Below are 12,618 nucleotides of genomic sequence, written 5' to 3'. Positions count from 1 at the left end.
CAGCAGCCAGTTGAGGCACGTCACTCAGTGCCGCAACATGGATTGCGCAATGACTCGGCTAACTGCTGGCCTGCTGTGCAGTGAGACTGTATTCCTATATGAATTATATTATACATTTCCATAGTTTAGTTAGCTGAGGTATATAATGTACAGTGTATTTTGTCAACAACTGTATGTGTGTAACGTATTTCTTGTGCTGAGCGATCATAAAACGGCTGCAAAAGACGCACTGGCTGAGGCTCGCTTCCTGCACCCCTGCCGTAGAATTGTTATATTAACTAAAGCCCACACTTAAACTTTCCACGTGCAAGATTGAATCTATTTAAAAAAATTATTTCATAAGAAGCCAAAAAGTGCAAAAACAATAATGTTGGTGTTGGAGGAGTTGTGAATGACTGCAGGGACAAAAAAAAAATTAAATTGTTATATGTATCCAGTGATTATACTATAAAGTTATTTTCCATTTAACTTCACCAGTTTTAGATTATTTTTATTCAAAATCGCTCAATGTTCACATTTGCCATTCAAATACTGAGAAGAGACGGTGCGGTGAACAGCAGCCAGTTGAGGCACGTCACTCAGTGCCGCAACATGGATTGCGCAATGACTCGGCTAACTGCTGGCCTGCTGTGCAGATACACCTGCAGACTGCAGGTGTACCTAATTCACAACTCCTCCAACACGAACATTATTGTTTTTGCACTTTTTGGCTTCTTATTAAATAACTTTTGTAACCTATTTTCATTGGCTTTCCTCTTTGTGATGTTAAGTTCCTGTTATGCGCTGTTATACAGTATATGCCTTGAGCTCTTATTTTGAAGGCGCTAAGAGCGGAAGTGATGTCACGTTGCGGAGGTTTTTGAAAGAAGGTAAATAAAGTGGTCCTCGTGTAAACTGGAGCCTCCGTGTTTGTTATTTTGTAGTTTCATACAGTATAGGCGACATTTATAAACCCTCGGTTACACTTTTTTAAATAGATTCAATCTTGCACGTGGAAAGTTTAAGTGAGGGCTTTAGTTGTGGACTTCATTTATAAGTAAAGGTAAGACCATAATAACGTTTTTTTTAATTAAATGTGCTTTTTTGTGTGCTATTGTATGTATGTGTAAAGTTAAAATTAAGTTAAAGTACCAATGATTGTCACACACACACTATGTGTAATGAAATTTGTCGTCTGCATTTGACCCATCCCCTTGTTCACCCCCTGGGAGGTGAGGGGAGCAGTGGGCAGCAGTGGCGCCGCGCCCGGGAATCATTTTTGGTGATTTAACCCCCAATTCCAACCCTTGATGCTGAGTGCCAAGCAGGGAAGAATGCTGGTATGAGCTTTTAAACATAACCCGTTAACTGCTGACAATCAAATGGTGAACAAGATACTCTTTAGGGTTCATATGTTTGTAAATCTGACTGTGATGAAGTCAGTGCCTCACCAGCCATGAACCTCACCGCACGTCACTGCTGTATTCATAGATGGGTGTTGTAAGACTCATGAAGCTAAAGGGGTACAGGCTGTAGATGGCATAGATGTGTTAATGTTTTTCTTTTTAATCTTCATATACAGTGATTTACCCCATGTAAATGTACTGTTGATCAGAGGCTTTATATAAAAGCGACACTTTTTCTTTGAACACCACCTGTTTGAAATTATAGTCTAATCTTATAAAATACTATCACATCAAACAGTGCGGAAGTCTCTGTCCAGGCCAAATGACCAAGCACTGATCTTAAGTTTGGCCATCATCCCAAACATGAGCTCAGAAGGTTATCTCAGGACCTTATCTTACTGTGGGTTTGCCACATGGCATCTTTTTTTCCGTCATCCTTTTTGGGCCTCTTAGTGGAAAATAGCCATTAAATGTTACTGTGCACTGTCATGAAACAACCACTTACTTTAAACTATTCTGCATAGGAAAAAAGACGATGAATGAAGCCAAGTGCTGGAATATACTGCTATATCTAGAAAGTTGATCTTACTAGCCTAATTTAGTTTTTGCAAAACCTTTTGATGTTAAGTGGAATTGATGGTTAAACTGTTATGGATGGGGCCTGATGTGTGCTCGATGATGCCAAACTGTCTGTCTGCATGCGATCGAATAGAAGTGTTAAGTGAACATGGCAAGAAGTAGTGTACTTAGACAGGGTAATTTTACTGTCAAGGTAACGGTCAACTCCCTAATTCAACTGAATTATTCCACAGCTGTATCATCACCTTAGAACAAAAACTCCTATCCATCTTGTAGCAAAGGACAGAGCTCATAATTTAAATCATCTTTAGTGGTTTGTTTTAAGATTAGACAATACAGCCCTTGTTTGAGTCTCCTCCGTTGTTATGTTAAATGAACTATTGGTACAAAATATAATTGGCAAGCTGTACAGTATGTGGTAATTTGAATGGCCTACTTTTTCATCTAGCCTTTAATCGTGTTGCATGGTTTAAGCAATTTGGGGACTGTCAAATCCATCTGTCAACTGCTCTGCATTGATGCTAACATGGTCACTGCAGGTATTCTCCTTTAAAATGTAACCCAACAATGACACACTTAATATGCTTGGGGTGCAGATGTAACAACCTGTAAAAGTCACCATAAACCATGGAAAGATGCTGCCCGCCACACCTGCGCCCTAAAAAGTAGCTGATGTCTTTCACAGTAATTCATTCCCTCCACATCAGTGGCCGTAAATCCTAAAAGCGATCATAAAAGTAAATATGCTTTGTTTTTGTTGTTACCTTTCCTTCGTCAATTGTTCCTAACTCAAACCACTTGGACTGCAGCTCTGCTCGTGTTCTTGTTCACTACAGGGGCGCCTCTCTTGGAGGCAATAGAAAGTTGAGTGTCATCACGGGTGTGTTCGCGTACCACGTAGGCCAAACTATTTATTCGCGGCCTCTTTTGTGTTCAATGCTGATGTCACATTGATCATCTCATACTTAAAAATGAACATCAAGTCCTAGCTCTCCATCTATTTTAAGAACTGGCTCAAAAAAGGAAGGGTTAGGACATGAAAAGTTGCAACAAAGTGCTATACACCAGTAAAAAAACAACACTCTGTAATGTTGGTAAAAATATATCTTTCTAGCCTTCAGGTTCTACTGTATAACTAAATCTGTTTTGTCCTGGTTGATCTCTAGAAAATTCACTGCCAGCCATGACTTCATGTCTAAAATGTAGTTAAAAGGGTATCTATTGGTTACGTAGTCTGTATCATTAGAGTAACTCTGGAAACTGATGCAATGTCTCCTTATGACGTCCCCAAGAGGAAGCGTGTAAAGATTAAAAAGCATGGGAACCTATAGTGGAGCTTTAGGGAACCCCACACCTAATGTTATGGGTTCCTGAGGCAAATGTATGTATACTTACATAAAAACCTCTGTCTGTGAGATAAGAGTGGAACCAGTTAAAAACACTACCAAGCGAGGCAGGTGTCTAAGTCTATTTGATAAAATGTGATGGCCAACTGTATCAAAAGCGGCGCTTAGATTTAGCAGAACCAACCCTGTGAGCTTTTTATAATCTGAAGTCCACCAGCTGGCCACCTAAAATGTAAAAAGTAGTTTCAATCATTACCAAAATGTAAATTTTATGTAAAACAGTTCCACTCCAGTCCTGTAAGTGACAGTACAGTACAACGTGTATTATAGTGAACTACCAGCTAGTTATTTTCACATTTTTTACAGTAGCTTGAGGGATGGATGTGCATCGCCATACAGTGCTAACAGTATGTTTTATTTAAATACAAACCCCGTTTCCATATGAGTTGGAAAATTGTGTTAGATGTAAATATAAACGGAATACAAAGATTTGCAAATCATTTTCAACCCATATTCAGTTGAATATGCTACAATTGAATATGGGTTGAAAAGGATTTGCAAATCATTGTATTCCGTTTATATTTACATCTAACACAATTTCCCAACTCATATGGAAACGGGGTTTGTATATAAAGCAACTCCTGGTACCCTCCGATGTGTATTTGGGTTCTGCACAAGTCCCGAAAATTTGCGCCGTAGTCAATAAGATCCTTCTTTTTATGTATCCTCTTGTTGTGGGGTGTTCATCCTCCGCTGTTGCCATTTATAATATAAAATAGCGTAGAGTTCAAAATGATATTTGTCAGTAGACTTGGAATGGAAGCACGAAAAACTACAACAACAGATGACGGAGAGAAGACAAGTTAGGTGGTAAATAAGACCGCCCACAAAAACGGCGCATTCAGAAGAGACGGTCAGAAAGTCGTTTGAAAACAGTCTGTAAAACATAATCTATGCAATATTTTGTCCAAAGAACCACTATTTGATGTTTTGTAAACTACAAGGAAGTGTTTTAAATGTCGAAACACATATAATAATATGAACCTTTGAAAGCGCCTTATAACCCGGTGCGCTTTTTGTATGAAAATCAACCCGAATAGACCCATTCATCGACAGTGCGCATTATAATCCGGTGCACCTTATGGTCAGAAAAATACGGTACTTGCAGTATAAATCCTTTGTAGGGTGCAACGTAAGACTTGACTGCCACATTCAGCTTCATGCCAAAGACTACACTTGCGAGCTGGGCAACACACCGTAGCTTACAGTATACACTACCGGCATAATGTCTTGGAATTGCAACAACATGCATACTTGCAAATGAGATGCTGAATTTGCGCTTTTTAGATTTTATTAATTTAAATGCATAAAACTGCTAAAATTATGAGTGAAGGACGTCACGTTACATGTTGCATATTTTAGACTGTCAATGAACATATTCTTGTCTCAAGCTGCCACACATTAGAACAATATGCAACCATTTCAAATAGTAATAATTTCAATAATTTACAAAATAATAAAAATTTCAGTATATTTGGGTTTATGTGGAACACCCATGTTGGCTTACTCCGTGCTTACAAGAAAACAATATATTTTATTATTTAACAATTACTGGTAACATTTATTAATACACAAAAGCACCAAAAATTGGTACTGTTGAGCACCACTATAAATTCCCAGGTTCTGGGAACCAGTACTATATTGGTTAAAATATATAAGGTACCTAACCCTGGATAGTAATGAATTTTTTTTTTTTGTGGAACTTAAAAACATTGGGGAAAACAACGGAACCGGGAGGACGATGGGAAACAAGAGCAAATAACTGGATTTACCAGAAGAAACACGAAGGTTGACAGGTATGTTCAAGACGGCATTGGAAGGGGCAGTGTAGTTACCATGCAGATGTATAAACCAGGCTAAAGTCACCAGCCTACAAACTAACTAGCTATGGCAATCAAAACAAAACCTTTTTGCATTTGCCCGAGGTTTTGCTTAGGTGAATCCAGCTTGCTTGGTCTTAGTTTTAACCAAGATGTTGGCAGAGTGTAGAATCAAGTCACCCCATCAGAACGTAATTGCAGGCCTGCTGGAAGTTAGGAAGGAAGGGCCAGCGCCAGAAAGAACCGTGTTTTCTCTGTCATTTATATTTAGTGGGACACATGGAAATGCTTAGTATACTGTATGAAGTCTTACAGTACTGTACACTTACAATTCATGTTGCACTAAAATTAGTAATAATAATTATCGCAGCTGCACTCAGCCGAAAGGCAGGGTACACCCTGGACAAGTCGCCACCTCATCGCAGGTTCCAATGGCACAAAATCCTTGAAATGGCCACAAATGCACCAGGACTGAGGCCTACACAAATTGGGGCAATGTTTATTAGGGGTTAGCTATACTTGGAATTTTGGTATCGACCCAAGTAAATATGGGCCTAATATCGCAGATACTGATACAAGTTGTAACAATATTACACTATGTTTGTGAATTTGCCTCAATTTAGTTGATTATGACTATGATAACAGAGGAAAACTATTTAATTTGAAGAAAAATGTTATCAAAACTAAATGCAACTATACAAAACAATGTATTAGTAGTAAAAATGTTTTAAAATAGTTACCTTATTCAACTACACACAATTATTGAAGAAACAAGTTACTTGTGCAAAAGTACAAAAATGCATCAGTGTAATAAAAATATAACAATCAACTAAACAACATAACTTCTTGCAGACAGATATTTGTAAAGAAAATATAATACAACATAATATAAAGAAATACGCATGGACTCTGACGAAAAGCGATTAATTTGCTGGACGTATAGATGAGAAATTGTAACAAAAGTATAGATCCCATCACGCTAGAATTGCTTTGATACCCAAACCTGATATTTACATAGATACGCCCACCCCGAAAGCTAACCTTTGCAATCACACTAAAGCGCATGACCGTAGTGACGTCGTGTTTTGTGCGCATTCAGGATACAACTAAGTCACATTTTCTACATTTGTACATAAAAAAGATTTTATTTCATCAAACATTCAGAATGGGGCATCATACCCAGCCCTGCAGTGTAAACATAGCTGAGCTTACTCCCGAGCAAACTGTTAGCAGTTAGCCTAGCCTGTGTGGCTTACCGCAGCTTGGGTAGCTGAACAGCACAAATATAAAAATGTGAAAACCTGTAGTTACTCAATACATATACGTTTGATAATGTAATAGTTTTATTAATCAAACTGAGGCAGTCGACAAGTAGTTAAAGTTAGCATCACGCTAACATATGCTCACTGGCCCACATTTTGTCTGACTTTGTGACAAAGAGCTGAAGTATTTTGAAGTAAAAATGTGGGCCACATATTGTTCTTGCCTATTCACAGCACGTGTCACTGGAAGGCGAGGACTGCAAAAAAGGGCGCTGGAACATAAGATTCTCTCCAGATGCGCTTACATTTTGGTTGTCCTGAAGAACTTGTTCAAATGTTATTGTGTCTGTGTCATATTTTGGAAAACATTGCATTCACCTCTATTAGCTAAGTGATACTTGACGAAACTGGGCAAAAAGCTTTTTAATGACGTACATCTTTTTTTTTGTTCTTTTTAACCAAGGAATCACTTTTTAAAAATGCAAATATCCAGGTCACAGCAAGATTTCTTTATTTACAGATGAAAATGATAAAAAATTATACTATCATTAGTGAGTTCATCATTTATTTTCATATAAGTAGTTTTTTTTATTGTGGAATTAGTCAATCTCAAACCGTGCAATGTATTTCTCCCACAGAAAAAACTCTGTTCCAAGGTAAAGTTCTCAAAAACAAAAGATCCTTTTCCACCAAAACTTCAGGAGGTTTAAGTTCTGTATGGTCTGAGATTTGGGTAGTTTATACAGTGCAAATTATTTGCCACTTGCCAATATTTAGAACTTTATTTCTAGAAATTGTTCTAGTTTTAAGAGCTATTTTCTTATTTTTAGTCATCGATGAATCTTAATTTTAGCATGCATAATTATATTTTTTCAATTCTAGTTTGAAAATGTTAAAATTGAGAAAATAATTATTCAAATAAGATTTTGGGTTTTCCCTACATAGAAAATCTTGATTAAAGATTCTGCAACATCTCGAGGATATTGAATTGCAAGTCAAATAATGTTTGTTTTCAGAATTAAATACTTATTTCTATCCTAAAGTTTCTTCTAATTTCTAGATATACACATTTTAATTTAGGATGTATTATCAAGTCAAACAATCTGTCCATGCCGCTAGTTAATTTCTCTAGTTCTTAGTATTTTTTCCTAAAAGCTAGTCTTTTTATCTTATATTTTGACAGCTTTTTTTTGCAGTATACAATTCAGGCTGATGATGTATGGTGTAGTGGTAGCCTTCAGTTTATTTTTTATTTAAACATTGGTCTTTTGTCCACAGTGTCTAACAGTCAGAAAGTCGTCCCCTCAGTAAATTATTAATTCATGTGAGTCCTTATGGTCCATATCAGCTGTAAATAACAATACATTATTAATAAATGTTGGTGTTTATCTCACAATGACAACATTAACACGCCAGATTTAGTGTTAGCCCATTAGCATTCAGTTTACTCAGGTTGAGGCTAATAATTACACAAATAGCATGTTGCTGACTACTTTTACAACATGTTTTTCATCATGGCGCCAATCACGGCTGCCTCTGTGCTTTCGTGCGCTCTTTTTTTCTTTGTTTTTGTGCGTAAATTGTGTGTCCGTGTGCTCTTACACCCGCGAAGAGCTACTGAACATCAGATCAATCACCCCTATGGACTTATTACTGGTCATTTTAGCGTCAGCTGCGGATTTGGTCCATTCTTTGATCAAAAGAGGGAAACCGCACCGAAGAGGAAAGAGAGCGGGAGCCCTCGTCCGTCTCCGCAGACGAGGATTACGCACGTCCTTACCTGGCATCTTTCTCTCCAACGCCCGCTCACTTCCCAACTAGATGGACGAGCTAGCGTTGCTGATGAGAAGAAACAAGGACTTTTCCTCATCTTGTGTTTTGTGCTTCACGGAAACGTGGCTGAGCGCGAGTGTCCCGGACAGCAGGGTTCAACTGGAGGGCTTTCATCTTCTCCGCGCGGACCGAGACCCGGGGCTCTCCGGCAAAACAAGAGGCGGTGGAGTCTGCTTCTTCATCAACATCAACTGGTGTACAGACGTGACGGTGATATCCCAACATTGCTCTCCTGCTCTGGAATATCTTTTCATTCACTGTAAGCCCTTTTACTCACGGCGTGAGATTGTGGTTGAGATACTAGTGGCTGCCTACATACCGCCCAGCGCGGACGTGCATGACACTCAGAGCACGCTTGCAGACCAGATGTTACATGTGGAACGGTCTTTTCTGGACTCTCTTGTTATCGTGCTTGGTGACTTTAACAAGGGAAATTTGAGCCAGGAATTACCCAAGTATAGGCAGTTTATTAAATGCCCGACCAGAGAGGAGAACACTTTGGATCACTGTTACACCACAATAAGCAAGGCATACCATGCAGTCCCGCGCGCTGCTCTCGGACTATCAGATCACGTGATGGTGCACTTAATCCCTTCATACAGACAGAGACTGAAACTGGCTAAACCTGTTATGAAGACCATTAAGAAGTACACCGCTGAGGCTGTGGGGGAGCTGCGCGCATGTTTGGAGACGACAGACTGGGAGGTAATTGGAGCGGCCACGGACAATCTGGACGAGTATACGGATACTGTGACCTCATACATACAGTTCAATGAGGCGTGCATCATTCCAACGCGCACCAGGGCTTGTTATAACAACGACAAGCCCTATTTCACACCGAAGCTCCGACGGCTGCGCAAGAAGAAAGAGACTGCGTGGAGGAGCGGGGACCGGAGTATCTACAGAGAAGCGAAGTGCCACTTCAACAGGGAAGTGGAGAAAGCTTAATCTGTGTACTCTGACCGTCTACAAGAACAGTTCAGCTCCAATGACTCTGCAGCCGTGTGGAGAGGACTAAGGGCCCTTACGAACTATAAGCCCAAAGCCCCCCCAGGCCTTTTATGAACCCACCCACTCCAGCACTTCATTAAATGACTTAAAGGACTTATAGGACTTAAAGGACTCCAAGGACATAAAAGGACTCCAAGAACATCACAGGACTTCAGCAAAGGCCCTCTCCATCCAAGAGGAGGAATGTACACCGGCAGTTCTTGAAGCTGAACACGGGCCGGATGGTGTCTCCCCCTTCACCTTGAGACACTGCGCGAATCAGCTGGCTCCTGTCTTCACTGACATTTTTAACACCTCTCTGCAGCTATGCCGCGTGCCGTCCTGCTTCAAGACCTCCACCATCGTCACTGTCCCCAAGAAAGCACGGATCACAGGACTTAATGACTACAGGCGGGTGGCGCTGACGTCTGTGGTCATGAAGTCCTTTTATCGCTTGGTCCTGCCCGACCTCAAGGACATCACTGCCCCCCTCCTGGACCCATTGCAGTGTGCCTACAGAGCCAACAGGTCTGTGGATGATACAGTGAACCAGGCCCTCCGCTTCATCCTGGAGCATCTGGACTCCCCAGGAACCTACGCCAGGATCCTATTTGTGGACTTCAGCTCTGCCTTCAACACCATCCTCCCTGGACTGCTACGAGACAAGCTCTACCAGCTCAGCTTGCCCGACTCCCTCTGCATTTGGATCAATGACTTCCTGACGGACCGAAGACAGCACGTGCGGCTGGGAAAGATTGTCTCGGACAGTCGAACCACAAACACTGGTTCACCTCAGGACTAGGTACTTTACCCCTGGCTCTTCTCCCTGTATACAAACTGCTGCACCTCTAGTCACCAGTCGGTAAAGCTGCTCAAGTTTGCGGACGACACTACCCTCATCGGGCTCATCTCGGATGGCGACGAGTCCGCCTACAGGAGAGAGGTGGACTGGCTGGCGTCCTGGTGCAGCCTCAACAACCTGGAGCTGAACGCCCAGAAAACAGTGGAGATGATCTTGGACTTCAGGAAAGTCAAAGCCCCACCATCCCCCCTCACCCTGATTGACTCTCCCAATCCCGTCTCCATTGTGGACTCCATCCGTTTCTTGGGCACCACCATCACCCAGGACCTCAAGTGGGAGCCGACCATCAGCTCCCTCATAAAGAAGGCCCAGCAGAGGATGTACTTCCTGCGGCAACTGAAGAAACTGAAGGTGCCGACCGAGATGTTGGTGCAGTTCTACTCAGCCATCATCGAGTCCATCCTCACCATCGCCATCACCGTGTGCTTCCCCGGCGCCACAGTCCGGGACAAGCATCGACTGCAGCACATCGTACGTGCTGCTGAGAAGGTTATTGGCTGCAAACTCCCAACCGTCCAGGACCTGTTCTCCCCCAGGACCAAGAGGCGTGTGGGTCATTTCACAGCTGACTCTTCTCACACTGGACACAAACTATTCTCCCCTCTCCCCTCAGGCAGGAGACTACGGTCCATCCAGACCCACACCTCCCGCCACCTGAACATTTTTTTCCCCTCGGCCATCAGGCACATGAACCATAACAAGATCTGATAGCTCAGTTACAGTTCATGTTATTCTATTCTGTGTTATATGTGTTTTATGTTGCACCATTGCGCCAAGTAAAATTCCTAGTTTGTGAACTCGCTCTCAAACAATGGCAATAAAAACTCTTCTGATTCTGATGTAACAAAGTAAATAGTGAATATTTGATGTAATTTACCTCTTCTATTTCACATTTATCCTCAAACAAAGAAGTTGTCGCGTCCCAATGAGCGGCTGGAGTCACCAGCCTAAAGCTTGGCTGCATACTGAATATTCTTCTGTAAAGAGTCCATCCACTTCTCTTAGTTAAGCGAATTAAAATGAAGCTTGTAAAAATGAATACAGCATTAAACTTCAAACTAGTTACTCGGGCTGAGTAAAAATGCTGCAAGATAGTTTCACTACTCAATGTTCTTCAGCACACAATTGCCTGACACAAAAGTTCCTGCAACTTGTAAGTTCTTATCATTCTTATTTCTCTCTGTTGTCAAATATTCTGTAATAAAAATGCACACAAAATACACAAGTTGTACTTGCATACTCTAATGGCGACTGAAATGTCAAACACAAAGTTTTAGAAATGTCGCAACTCTGTTCAGCGTTCAACAGCACAGCCCGCTGCTCATAGGGTCCTGCAGGAACTTTTCGAAGTACCACCTCGCTACTAGGAATCAAATTAATTCCTAGTGAAACTTTATTTACCAGGGCAGTGTTTGGTGGAAACGTATTGTAATGCCCCGCAGTGGAGAAGGAGTCACACAGACGAGGATGTGCTGCTCAATCGCTTTATTAACCAGCGGTAACTTGTTAATCGGTTGAAAGTAACGCACACACATACACGAGCTGCTGTTAGCCACAACTCACGCTCACACACCCTCCCACTTACCGCCAACTCACCCGCGCATGCGCGTTCACCAAAACCCTAAAGACACAGTACACTTATACAAATATCACAGATATTACACTGCCTCCCCCTTTATGAAGCTCCTCGCCCCGAGGGGTCAACAAGAAAATCCCTGAACCTCGGCGGTCTACGCCTCTGTCTTTGTGGCCGGCCGTGTTCTGACTCAGGTCCATCAACACGTGGCGCTAGCGGCTGAACAGGGACAACAATGGTGGAATATGGGGAACCTTGATCCACTAACTGTCCATTGCCATCTGGTGAGGCAGGCGCCGTCTCAAACTGGGGAACTTCTCTGCCCCTGTAGGGTGCCAAACGGTCTCTATGCAGGACAACCTTTCGGCCCTTAGGGGGCACTGCAACTCTATAGACTACTTCTCCCACCCTCTCAAGCACCCTACACGGACCGTCCCAATGACTGTCCAACTTGGGGCAACGTCCTTTTTTCCTTTTTGGCGTGTACACCCAGACCAGCTCGTCAGGCCTAAAATCCCGGCCCTTGCTCCGCACGTCATGGTTCCTCTTTTGCCTCAAACCAGCCTTCCCCAACTGGTCTCGTGCGAAAGCATGTGCCGCTTCCATCCGATCCTGCAACTTCCGAGCGTACTCCAGTCCCGGCCGATCCTCGGTGCTGCCTGGTGGTCTCCCAAACGCCAACTCAGCAGGTGTCCGGATCTCCCGACCCAACATCAGCAGGGCAGGGGTGCAGCTTGTGGAACTTTGAACCGCGGAACGGTATGCACTAGTGGAATATGTCGGTCCCAGTCATGCTGATGGTTGGCGGTGAGGATGGCTAGCTGCTGCTGCATGGTGCGGTTAAACCGCTCCACTAGTCCATCACTTTGCGGATGCAAGGGAGTCGTGCGTGTCTTTTGCATGTC

At 42.3% G+C, this 12,618-nt stretch overlaps 1 protein-coding gene across 3 annotated transcripts in view; it reads left to right on the top strand.

Annotated features, from left to right (window-relative positions):
- Window positions 1-12,618, top strand: part of fsip1 (fibrous sheath interacting protein 1) — a 109,812-nt gene that overhangs the window by 10,078 nt on the left and 87,116 nt on the right. The gene's annotated exons all lie outside the window — the stretch shown is intronic.

This window comes from Nerophis lumbriciformis, linkage group LG08 (assembly GCF_033978685.3).
Source record: "Nerophis lumbriciformis linkage group LG08, RoL_Nlum_v2.1, whole genome shotgun sequence".
In the NCBI taxonomy this organism is placed as follows: Eukaryota; Metazoa; Chordata; class Actinopteri; order Syngnathiformes; family Syngnathidae; genus Nerophis; species Nerophis lumbriciformis.
Note: the sequence above shows the minus strand (reverse complement) of the source record. Positions and strands in the feature narration are given on the sequence as shown.